The sequence below is a fragment of the Ailuropoda melanoleuca genome, chromosome 13, assembly GCF_002007445.2.
Source record: "Ailuropoda melanoleuca isolate Jingjing chromosome 13, ASM200744v2, whole genome shotgun sequence".
Taxonomy (NCBI): domain Eukaryota; kingdom Metazoa; phylum Chordata; class Mammalia; order Carnivora; family Ursidae; genus Ailuropoda; species Ailuropoda melanoleuca.
The window spans coordinates 90,187,420-90,200,014 of NC_048230.1; the positions used below are offsets into that span (position 1 = coordinate 90,187,420).

At 39.6% G+C, this 12,595-nt stretch overlaps 1 protein-coding gene across 4 annotated transcripts in view; it reads left to right on the top strand.

Annotated features, from left to right (window-relative positions):
• KIZ (kizuna centrosomal protein) overlaps positions 1-12,595 on the top strand; it is a 129,862-nt gene that overhangs the window by 41,971 nt on the left and 75,296 nt on the right. The window lies entirely within an intron of this gene.

The following is a 12,595-nucleotide window of genomic DNA, read 5'->3' on the forward strand; positions in this document are numbered from 1 at the left end:
AAATAAATCATTTTGAAGTTGTGGTAACACAGAAGGTGACAAATAGTTAAACTTACTAGGAGTTCAGCTTTAGAGGCTAAGAACTTTGTATCCAATTAATTTGCTTAATCCTTCTATTCCTTGCCACGGTGTCTTACGGTTAAATATGAGTTTATGAGTTCTGCTAAGAGTATTTCTAAGTCAGCTTTCCTTTTCTGAATGTAAATATGAGGACACTGAAATTTATAATGTTAAATAGGAACAACATCAGTGTTATACATTCTGAGCACTTACAATAGCCACGTCATAGGGGCGCCTGGGTGGCTCAGTTGGTTGAGAGTCTAACTTTTGGTTTCGGCTCAGGTTGTGATCTCATGGGTTGTGAGGTAGAGTCGGCTTAGCTTCAGGCTCTGTGCTCAGTGTCGGGTCTGCATGAAAAATTCTTTCTCTCTACCCCTCCCCGCACTCACGCATGTACTCTGTCTCAAATAAATAAATGTTTAAAAAAATAATATCCAACTCATGAAAGTTCATTATGACTTTTTACTACTGACTTATATAGAGAGTATGGAAACTGTTAGAAAACCAATTCTGCAATAAAAAAATAGCATCACATCTCTTGTAGGGGTAGAAGGAACCTAAGTAAACAACCTAAGGTACATTTCGTCTTTTAAAAATGAAGAAACCAAGGCTAGGGACATAGGAGTGACATTTGAGGCATTGGGGCAGACCTTTTTTTTTTTTTTTAATTTTATTTTATTATATTATGTTAATCACTATACAGTACATCCCCAGATTCTGATGTAAAGTTTGATGCTTCATTAGTTGCGTATAACACCCAGTGCACCATGCAATACGTGCCCTCCTTACTACCCATCACCAGTCTATCCCATTCCCCCACCCCCTCCCCTCTGAAGTCTTCAGTTTGTTTCTCATAGTCCATAGTCTCTCATGTTTCATTCCCCCTTCTGATTACCCCCCTTTTCTTTATCCCTTTCTTCCCCTACCGATCATCCTAGTTCTTATGTTCCATAGATGAGAGAAATCATATGATAATTGTCTTTCTCTGCTTGACTTATTTCACTTAGCATTATCTCCTCCAGTGCCGTCCATGTTGCAGCAAATGTTGAGAATTCGTTCTTTCTGATAGCTGAGTAATATTCCATTGTATATATGGACCACAGCTTCTTAATCCAGTCATCTGTTGAAGGGCATCTCGGCTCCTTCCATGATTTGGCTATTGTGGACAATGCAGCTATGAACATTGGGGTGCATATGGCCCTTCTCTTTACTACGTCTGTATCTTTGGGGTAAACACCCAGTAGTGCAATGGCTGGGTCATAGGGTAGTTCAATTTTTAACTTTTTAAGGGACCTCCACACTGTTTTCCAGAGTGGCTGTACCAACTTGCATTCCCACCAACAATGTAGGAGGGATCCCCTTTCTCCACATCCTCTCCAACAATTGTTGTTTCTTGCCTTGTCTATCTTTGCCATTCTAACTGGCGTAAGGTGGTATCTCAGTGTGGTTTTGATTTGAATTTCCCTGATGGCTAATGATTTTGAACATTTTTTCATGTGTCTGTTAGCCATTTGTATGTCTTCATTGGAAAAGTGTCTGTTCATATCTTCTGCCCATTTTATGATTTGTTTATTTGTTTCTCGTGTATTGAGTTTGAGAAGTTCTTTGTAGATCTTGGATACCAGTCCTTTATCTGTGGTGTCCTTTGCAAATATATTCTCCCATTCCGTGGGCTGTCTCTTAGTTTTTTTGACTGTTTCCTTGGCTGTGCAGAAGCTCTTTATCCTGATAAAGTCCCATAAGTTCATTTTATCTTTTATTTCTCTTGCCTTTGGAGATGTGTCGTGAAAAAGGTTGCTCTGGCCGATGTCATAGAAGTTGTTGCCTATGTTCTCCTCTAGAATTTTGATGGATTCCTGTCTCACATTGAGGTCTTTCATCCATTTGGAGTTTATTTTTGTGTATGGTGTGAGAGAGTGGTCAAGTTTCATTCTTTTGCATGTAGCTGTCCAATTTTCCCAGCACCATTTATTGAAGAGACTGTCTTTTTTCCACCGGATGTTTTTTCCTGCTTTATCAAAGATTAGTTGCCCAAAGAGCCGAGGGTCCATTTCTGGGTTCTCTATTCTGTTCCATTGGTCGATGTGTCTGTTTTTGTGCCAGTACCATGCTGTCTTTGTGATCACAGCTTTGTAGTACAGCTCGAAATCCGGCATTGTGATGCCCCCAGCTTTGTTTTTCCTTTTCAACAGTTCCTTGGAGATTCGGGGCCTTTTCTGGTTCCATACAAATTTAAGGACTATTTGTTCCAGTTCTTTGAAAAATGTCCTCGGTATTTTGATCGGGATAGCATTGAAAGTGTAGATTGCTCTGGGTAGTATGGACATTTTAACTATGTTAATTCTTCCAATCCATGAGCATGGAATATTTTTCCATCTTTTTATGTCTTCCTCAATATCTTTCAAAAGTGATCTATAGTTTCTAGCATATAGGTCCTTTACGTCTCTGGTTAAGTTAATTCCAAGGTAACGCATGGTTTTTGGTGTTATTGTAAATGGGATGGATTCCCTAATTTCTCTTTCTTCAGTCTCGTTATTCGTGTATAGAAATGCAACTGATTTCTGGGCATTGATTTTGTATCCTGCCACCTTACTGAATTGTTCTATAACTTCTAATAGTTTGGGAGTGGATTCCTTTGGGTTTTCCATATAGAGTATCATGTCATCTGCAAAGAGAGACAGTTTGACTTCTTCTTTGCCGATTTGGATACCTTTGATCCCTTTTTGTCTTCTGATTGCTGTTGCAAGGACTTCTAGTACTATGTTGAATAATAGTGGCGAGAGTGGGCATCCTTGTCGTGTTCCTGATCTTAAGGGAAAGGCTTCCAGCTTTTCCCCATTGAGAATAATGCTTGCAGTAGGCTTTTCATAGATGGCTTTTATGAGATTGAGAAATGTACCCTCTATTCCTACACTCTGAAGGGTTTTAATCAGGAAAGGATGCTGTATTTTGTCAAATGCTTTTTCTGCATCAATTGAGAGGATCATATGGTTCTTGAGTCTTTTCTTGTTGATATGATGTATCACATTGATTGATTTGCGAGTGTTGAACCATGCTTGCATCCCAGGTATGAATCCCACTTGGTCATGATGGATAATCCTTTTAATGTACTGTTGGATTCTATTAGCAAGGATCTTGTTGAGGATTTTGGCATCCATATTCATTAGAGAAATCGGTCTGTAATTCTCCTTTTTGAGGGGGTCTTTGCCTGGTTTGGGGATCAAGGTAATATTAGCCTCATAGAATGAGTTTGGTAGCTTTCCTTCTGTTTCTATTTTTTGAAATAGCTTTAGGAGAATAGGTATTATTTCTTCTTTGAATGTTTGGTAGAATTCCCCAGGAAAACCGTCTGGGCCTGGAGTTTTATTATTTGGAAGGTTGTTTATCACTGACTCAATTTCTTCATAGTTAATTGGCCTATTTAAGAAATCTATTTCTTCCTGTTTCAGTCTTGGTAGTTTATAGGTTTCCAGGAAGGCCTCCATCTCTTCCAGATTGTTTAGTTTTTTGGCATATAGCTGTTGATAAAAGTTTCTAATAATCCTTGCAATTTCAATGGTGCTGGTCGTGACCTCTCCCTTTTCAGTCATAATTTTAATAATCTCAGTCCTTTCTCTTTGTTTTTGGACAAGTTTTGCCAGTGGTCTATCAATCTGATTGATTCTCTCAAAGAACCAGCTCCTCGTCATGTTTATTTGGTCTACTGTACCTCTGGTTTCTAATTGATTGATTTCTGCTCTAATTTTGGTCAACTCCTTCCTTGTCAGTGGGTTAGGCCTGTCCCTCTGTTGCTGTTCCAGTTTCTTGAGGTGAGAATATAGAAACTGCATTTTAGATTTTTCTATTCTTTTGAGTGAGGCTTGGATGGCTATGTATTTCCCCCTTAGGACTGTGGGGCACCTTCTATACAGCCTGCCTCACCAGCCTCCACACTACCTCCAGAACTTTCTCTTATACTGCAGTGGTATCACTCTTTCTTTTCAACCATCTCAGCAACAGTGAAAAGCTAAGTGGGCATTCTTGCATATCAGGGTATATATTCTCTTTTAGAGCACTGTCGTCCTTTTCAATGTATTGCTTTTTACCATTCATAATCTACTTATGTAAAAAGTTTAATTATAGGCTGATTGACTCCAAGCTGGCATTCAAGAGATATTTATTAAGAGCACCCCAAAGTACAAAGTACTTGCACTATGGATGGAAGAACTGACAAATTTCATGTCCTCGTTTATAGCAGAGGCAAGCCAAATGGATTTTTCTAGTCATAATACTTCTCTCCCATCAGAGAGGTACAGGTATTACATACTACCTCATCAGAAACTGCATTACTAGAGATGAAATCATCTAGTTTGCGTTTTGTATTCACAGGCTTCTTTTTATAGCAATTCATTGGCCGAGTTAGTACTTTGGTAGGCTAACTTGGGGACTAGTGTACTTACTCAGGATTCTGTCTTTTTCTGAGATGAAAAACATTGAGTATGTATGTGGAATTAAGAGCATTCTATCTCCTTTTTTCCTTTATGAATGCCTTTTTTCCTATGACCTTAAAGCCAACCTCCTTGGAATTGGGGTATATGGTTTTCCAAAATTTATTGGGAAATATGGGCATTTGGGGAATTTTTAGATATTTACCTTAAAAGAACGCCCCCAAAATGAAAGGTCAGTCAGCACTGGTTGATGACTGTGCTATCAGATTTGAGCCTCTTGATTTTTTGTGGTGAAAGTACTCCCCACGAATAGGTTGTAAGTGGTTTTAAATCATGCTGGTTAACCTGCTGACATTCCCACTGCTTTTGAGGCCCTACTTTCTCTTATTCTTTGCATGAGCTACTGTTCTTTGCTCTGAGGGTTAATTATTAATCTGGAGCTATAATCATATTTACAGAGCTGACACTTTGACCTCAAAGGTTCATTATCTCAGTTTACTTCAGGGTCTTTTGAGAGCTTGGAGAAAAGTCATTTGAATTAATTTTAGTTAACAAAAATGAGGAGGTGGGACAAAGGCAGACACATAGGAAGATACAAACAGAAGACTGGAACCTCCGATAATGATAGTTATTATGTTTTAGCACATCTTTGTGCCAGCTGACTTGCCGTGTTTGGAGATAAAACTTGGTCTTTAGCTTCCTCGCAATAAAGGGGAAAAGAGGAGTGCAGTATGCTTAATAGCTTCCATCTGAGGGGAAAAATGAAGCCAGGGATTATTTTTGTGTTGTTTGGTTTTTGTTTGTTTTCTTTAGAAAAAATTGGCTTTTTTGAAATATAATGCACATACCATACAGTCCACCCATTTGAAGTGTACAGTTCAAGGGTTTGGGGTATATTACATTACTGATTTGTAGAAATTGTGCTATAATATGAAAAAAATTTAAAAAGTACCATCTTAACCATGTAATTTTGTGATATTCACCATACTGTGCAGCCGTCACCACTGTCTATTTCCAAAATTGTTCCTCACCCCAAATATAAACTCCATAATCAGTAAGCAGTAACTCTTCCTCTAATCTACTTTCTGTCTATGAATTTGTCTCTTCTATTGGTAGTTATACAATATTTGACCTTTTGTGTCTGGCTTATTTCAGTTAGCATAAGGTCTTTAAGGTCCATACATATTGTTGCAAGTATCAGAACTTCATTCTATTTTATGGCTAAATAATATTCCAGTGTAGGATATACCACATTTTGTATATCCATTCATCTGTTGATGAACACTTGGGTTACTTCTACCTAAAAGCCAAGCGTTTTTGAGAAGCTTCATGACCCAATCCCATGGATACTTCCAGATATTGAAAACCAGGCTGTGCTTCATGCACAATTCCTTCATCACAAGTTATAATTAACCCTTCTCACAAGAAAGCATACTAAAATGAAGCTGAGAAAAAATATGTTGTCAAAAAGGAGGACCTAGAATCTTGTTATTCTTTAAGAGTAAATAGCTTGCTGCAAACATTGGTACAAAGCTCCATGACTTAAAACACAAGACATTTATTACTTTTCATGTGTCATGTGGTTGGCCCACCATCAGTTGGGGCCACAGGGATAATTTGGCCCTGTGCCCCTATTCATCCAGGAGAGTAGTTTACCCTGTCACCTGGTGGTGGTAGCGGAGTTCCCAAGACAGCAAGACAGCAAGCCCCAGGGCCCGGGTGCTTTTAGAGTATCTGCCTGAGTCACATTCGCTAGTGTCCTGTGTCTAAAGAAAGTCACAGGTCCCAGCCCAGAGTCAACAGGTGTTAAAGTGAAGAGGTCCACCCCTTGATAGGATAAGTGGCAGAGTCACATTACAAAAGGGGGGTGCACACAGGGAAGGGCAGTCTATGGTCACTTTTTGCAAGTGTGACCATAGTACTTTAGGATAAATTCAAATGAAGATAAGCTCAACATGAGTCCAAAGGGCAGGAAAGGTTTTCCACAGGTGTTGATGCAGCATCTTGAAGGCTGTTGAGGCCTTGAGTAAGAAGGAGGTGGAAAGAGGCGAGTTAGGACTGGAGGAAGAGTCTAGATGCAGAGAGCACAGAAGGCAAGGGAGGGCAGAGCCAAGGGTGTCACTGAGGCTCACTGAACAGGACTCCTTGAAGTAAAGACTTAAACTGGTGCCTGAGGCATAGCCAGGAACAGGTCTAGAATATCAGGTAAATGAATTTAGAGCTCATTTTCTACCTTTTATACAACTGCTGAAGGGTAGTATGGTGAGTAACTTCACTTAGGAGAATTAATCTGGCGTGATTAGTTTCATCAGAAAACTAATCATCTCTGAGGTTGGCAGAATTCTGAGGTGGCTCCCAAGAGTCCTGCCTCCTGGTGTGCACTCTGTATAATCCCTTTGCCTTGAGAGTGAGTGGGACTGTGCATCTGACGGATTTCCCTCCCACGATTAGTCTATGTTATATGACATACCTGAAGGATTTTGCAAATATGATAAAGTCCCAAATCAGTTGCTTTTGAGCTAATCAAAAAGGAATTTTCCAGAGTGGGCCTTACGTGAGCAGATCAGCCTTTAAAAGGGTCTTTATGAAATCAGAGATTCAAAGCAGCTGATATACTCTCCTATTTGTCTTGAAAAAGCAAACAGCCATTTGTGGAGAAGGCCACATGGCAGGAAGTAGTTTCCAGGAAATTCATTTGCCAACAGCCAGTGAGCTTGGAGGAGACCCAGAGTTGAACAAGATTGCAGATCTGGCCAGCACCTTGATTTCTGCATGGTGAGACTGAGCATATGACTGCACTCGCTTAGGGGCCCCCCTGGGTGGCTCATTCGGTTGAGCATCTAACTTTTGGTTTTGGCTCAGGTCATGATCTCAGGGACGTGAGATCCAGCCCTGTGTTGGACTCTGCCCTCAGGGGGGAATCTGCTTGAGATTCTTTCTCTCCCTCTCCCTCTGCCCCTCCACCCACTTATGCGCCCACACACACTCTCTCTCAAATAAATAAATCTCTTTTAAAGAAAAAGACCCACTAACCTAGACCCAGGCAGCTGACCAACAAGAACTGCGAGATAAGTTTGTAGTAGGTGCAGAATTTATGGAAATTTGTTAAGCAGCAATAGAAAATTAATACAATCCAGTTGAAGAATTGGAATCAAGGATTCTATCTTTGCAAGAATTGTATGGGTAGAAGTCACTAGCCATATTGACCCAAGGCAGGCTGAATCAAATGTGTTCAGGGTCCAGTGTGGGAACATACGGTGTTGGGGTGGCAAAGTGAGTGGCCCAGGAACCATCTGGACTGGAGCCCAGCTGCTGACCTGTGCTTTCTCTTGCCCTGTACTCTTACCATCTGAGCAAGTGCATTTTTAACACATGTCCACATGCAGGTAAGCAGGGATGGAACATGGTAGACTGGTAGGGACCTAGAAAAGTGGGTGGGCACATCTGCATTACTTAACAAGCAGCTTCTCGTGCAAACGGTGTTTCTCTGGTGAATAAAGCAATGTATTGAGGATTTCTTGGTTTTGCTTTGTTTATGATGCATAATGTCATATGTGCATATTTACAGTATCATACAGAATACTTTCACTGCCTGAAAATCCCTTATGCTCTGTCTACTCACCTCTCTTTCCCCCCTACTCACCCAAATCCCTGGTCACCACTGATCTTTCTATTGTCTCTATAGTTTTGCCTTTTCCAGAATGTCCTCTCCTTGGAATTGTTCAGTATGTAGACTTCTCAAAGTGACTTCTTTCACTAAACAACATGCATTTTAAATTCCTTCTTGTCTTTTTATGGCTTGGTAACTCATTCTTTTATAGTGCTGAATATTTTTGTTACCTGAATATTCCACAGTTTATTTATCCATTCATCTACTTAAGGACATCTTTTTGACTTACACATTTTGTCAATTATGAATAAATCTGCTGTAGACATTTATGTGCAGGTTTCTTTGTAGACATGTTTTAAACTCATTTGGGTAAATACCAAGGAGTATAATTGCTAGATCGTGTGGTAAGACTGTGTTTAGCTTTGTAAGAAACTGCTAAACTGTCTTCCCACGTGGTTGTACCATTTTGCATTCCCACCAGCAATGAATGAGAGTTCTTGTTCTATATCATTGTCACCCTGTGGTATTGTCAATTTTTAAAAATTTTTTAAATCTTCTAATAGGTATACAATGATATATTGTTTTAATTTACAGTTTCCTACTGGGGTATGATGTTGAGCATCTTTTCATATTCTTATTTACTATTTGTGTATCTTCTTTGATGAGGTACCTGTTCAGTTCTTTTGCCCAGTTTTTTTTTTTTATAATTTTTTTCTTCTGTTATGTTAGCCACCATACAGTACATCCCTAGTTTTTGATGTAATGTTCCATGATTCATTACTTGCGTATAACACCCAGTTGCACCATGCAATACGTGCCCTCCTTAATACCCATCACCAGCCTATCCCATTCCCCTACCCCCTCCCCTCTGAAGCCCTCAGTTTGTTTCCCAGAGTCCATAGTCTCTCATGGATCATTCCCCATTCTGTTTACCCCCCCCTTCATTCTTCCCTTTCTTCTACCGATCTGCCTATTTCTTATGTTTCATAAATGAGTGAAACCATATGATAAGTGTCTTTCTCTGCTTGACTTATTTCACTTAGCATTATCTCCTCCAGTCCTGTCCATGTTGCTGCAAATGTTGTGAAATCATTCATTTTGATGGCTGAGTAATATTCCATTGTATATATAGACCACATCTTCTTAATCCAGTCATCTGTTGAAGGGCATCTCAGCTCCTTCCACAATTTAGCTATTGTGGCCAATGCTGCTATGAGCATTGGGGTGCATATGGCCCTTCTCTTCAGTACGTCTGTATCTTTAGGGTAAATACCCAGTAGTGCAATTGCTGGATCATAGGGTAGCTCGATTTTTTTTTTAGGAGAAAATATTTATTTGATTCAGATTAGACAAAAAGTTCTTTGATATATCATCAAAAGCACAGTCCAGAAAAGAAAAAACTGATAAATTGGATTTCTTCAAAATTAAGAATGTTTCTGCTTCAAAAGACACTAAGAAAATGAAAAAACAAGGCACCTTCTGAATGAAAATATTTGCAAAACACATGGAGAAAGGATTTGCATCCAGAATATACCAAGAACTTTAACAACTCAGTGTTAACAAGACAACCCAATTTAAAAATGGGCAAAAGAGGGGCGCCTGCATGGCTCAGTTGATTAAGCATCAGACTCTTTTTTTTTTTTTATTATATTATGTTAGTCACCATACAGTACATCCCCGGATTCCGATGGAAAGTTCGATGCTTCATTAGTTGCGTATAACACCCAGTGCACCATGCAATACGTGCCCTCCTTACTACCCATCACCAGTCTATCCCATTCCCCCACCCCCTCCCCTCTGAAGTCTTCAGTTTGTTTCTCATAGTCCATAGTCTCTCATGTTTCATTCCCCCTTCTGATTACCCCCCTTTTCTTTATCCCTTTCTTCCCCTACCGATCCTCCTAGTTCTTATGTTCCATAGATGAGAGAAATCATATGATAATTGTCTTTCTCTGCTTGACTTATTTCACTTAGCATTATCTCCTCCAGTGCCGTCCATGTGGCAGCAAATGTTGAGAATTCGTTCTTTCTGATAGCTGAGTAATATTCCATTGTATATATGGACCACAGCTTCTTAATCCAGTCATCTGTTGAAGGGCGTCTCGGCTCCTTCCACAGTTTTGCTATCGTGGACAATGCTGCTATGAACATTGGGGTGCATATGGCCCTTCTCTTTACTACATCTGTATCTTTGGGGTAAACACCCAGTAGTGCAATGGCTGGGTCATAGGGTAGTTCAATTTTTAACTTTTTAAGGGACCTCCACACTGTTTTCCAGAGTGGCTGTACCAACTTGCATTCCCACCAACAATGTAGGAGGGATCCCCTTTCTCCACATCCTCTCCAACAATTGTTGTTTCTTGCCTTGTCTATCTTTGCCATTCTAACTGGCGTAAGGTGGTATCTCAGTGTGGTTTTGATTTGAATTTCCCTGATGGCTAATGATTTTGAACATTTTTTCATGTGTCTGTTAGCCATTTGTATGTCTTCATTGGAAAAGTGTCTGTTCATATCTTCTGCCCATTTTATGATTTGTTTATTTGTTTCTCGTGTATTGAGTTTGAGAAGTTCTTTGTAGATCTTGGATACCAGTCCTTTATCTGTGGTGTCCTTTGCAAATATATTCTCCCATTCCGTGGGCTGTCTCTTAGTTTTTTTGACTGTTTCCTTGGCTGTGCAGAAGCTCTTTATCCTGATAAAGTCCCATAAGTTCATTTTATCTTTTATTTCTCTTGCCTTTGGAGATGTGTCGTGAAAAAGGTTGCTCTGGCCGATGTCATAGAAGTTGTTGCCTATGTTCTCCTCTAGAATTTTGATGGATTCCTGTCTCACATTGAGGTCTTTCATCCATTTGGAGTTTATTTTTGTGTATGGTGTGAGAGAGTGGTCAAGTTTCATTCTTTTGCATGTAGCTGTCCAATTTTCCCAGCACCATTTATTGAAGAGACTGTCTTTTTTCCACCGGATGTTTTTTCCTGCTTTATCAAAGATTAGTTGCCCAAAGAGCCGAGGGTCCATTTCTGGGTTCTCTATTCTGTTCCATTGGTCGATGTGTCTGTTTTTGTGCCAGTACCATGCTGTCTTTGTGATCACAGCTTTGTAGTACAGCTCGAAATCCGGCATTGTGATGCCCCCAGCTTTGTTTTTCCTTTTCAACAGTTCCTTGGAGATTCGGGGCCTTTTCTGGTTCCATACAAATTTAAGGACTATTTGTTCCAGTTCTTTGAAAAATGTCCTCGGTATTTTGATCGGGATAGCATTGAAAGTGTAGATTGCTCTGGGTAGTATGGACATTTTAACTATGTTAATTCTTCCAATCCATGAGCATGGAATATTTTTCCATCTTTTTATGTCTTCCTCAATATCTTTCAAAAGTGATCTATAGTTTCTAGCATATAGGTCCTTTACGTCTCTGGTTAAGTTAATTCCAAGGTAACGCATGGTTTTTGGTGTTATTGTAAATGGGATGGATTCCCTAATTTCTCTTTCTTCAGTCTCGTTATTCGTGTATAGAAATGCAACTGATTTCTGGGCATTGATTTTGTATCCTGCCACCTTACTGAATTGTTCTATAACTTCTAATAGTTTGGGAGTGGATTCCTTTGGGTTTTCCATATAGAGTATCATGTCATCTGCAAAGAGAGACAGTTTGACTTCTTCTTTGCCGATTTGGAATACCTTTTATCCCTTTTTGTTGTCTGATTGCTGTTGCAGGGCTTCTAGTACTATGTTGAATAATAGTGGCGAGAGTAGGCGTCCTTGTGGTGTTCCTCATCTTAAGGGAAAGGCTTTCAGCTTTTCCCCATTGAGAATGATATTTGCTGTAGGCTTTTCATAAATGGTTTTTATGAAATTGAGGAATGNTCTCTATCCCTACACTCTGAAGTGTTTTAATCTGGAAAGGATACTGTATTTTGTCAAATGCTTTTTCTGCATCAGTTGAGAGGTTCATATGGTTCTTGACTCTTTTCTTGTTGATATGACCTATCACACTGATTGATTTGTGAATGTTGAACCACCCTTCGCCCCAGGGATGAATCCCACTTGGTCATGATGGATAATCCTTTTAATGTACTGTTGGATCCTATTAGCTAGGATCTTGTTGAGAATTTTGGCATCCATATTCATCAGGGATATCNTCTCCTTTTTGAGGGGGTCTTTGCCTGGTTTGGGGATCAAGGTAATATTAGCCTCATAGAATGAGTTTGGTAGCTTTGGGTAATACTGGCCTCAAAGAAAGAGCTTCAGGAGAATAGGTATTATTTGTTCTTTGAATGTTTGGTAGAATTCCCCGGGGAATCCATCGGGCCCTGGACTCTTGTTTTTGGGGGAGGTTTTTTCATCACTGCTTCGATCTCTTCATAATTAATCGGTCTGTTTAAATAATCAATTCTTCTTGTTTCAGTCTTGGTAGTTTATAGGTTTCCAGGAAGGCATCCATTTCTTCCAGGTTGTTTAATTTATTGGCATAAAGCTGTTGATAAAAGTTTCTAATGAT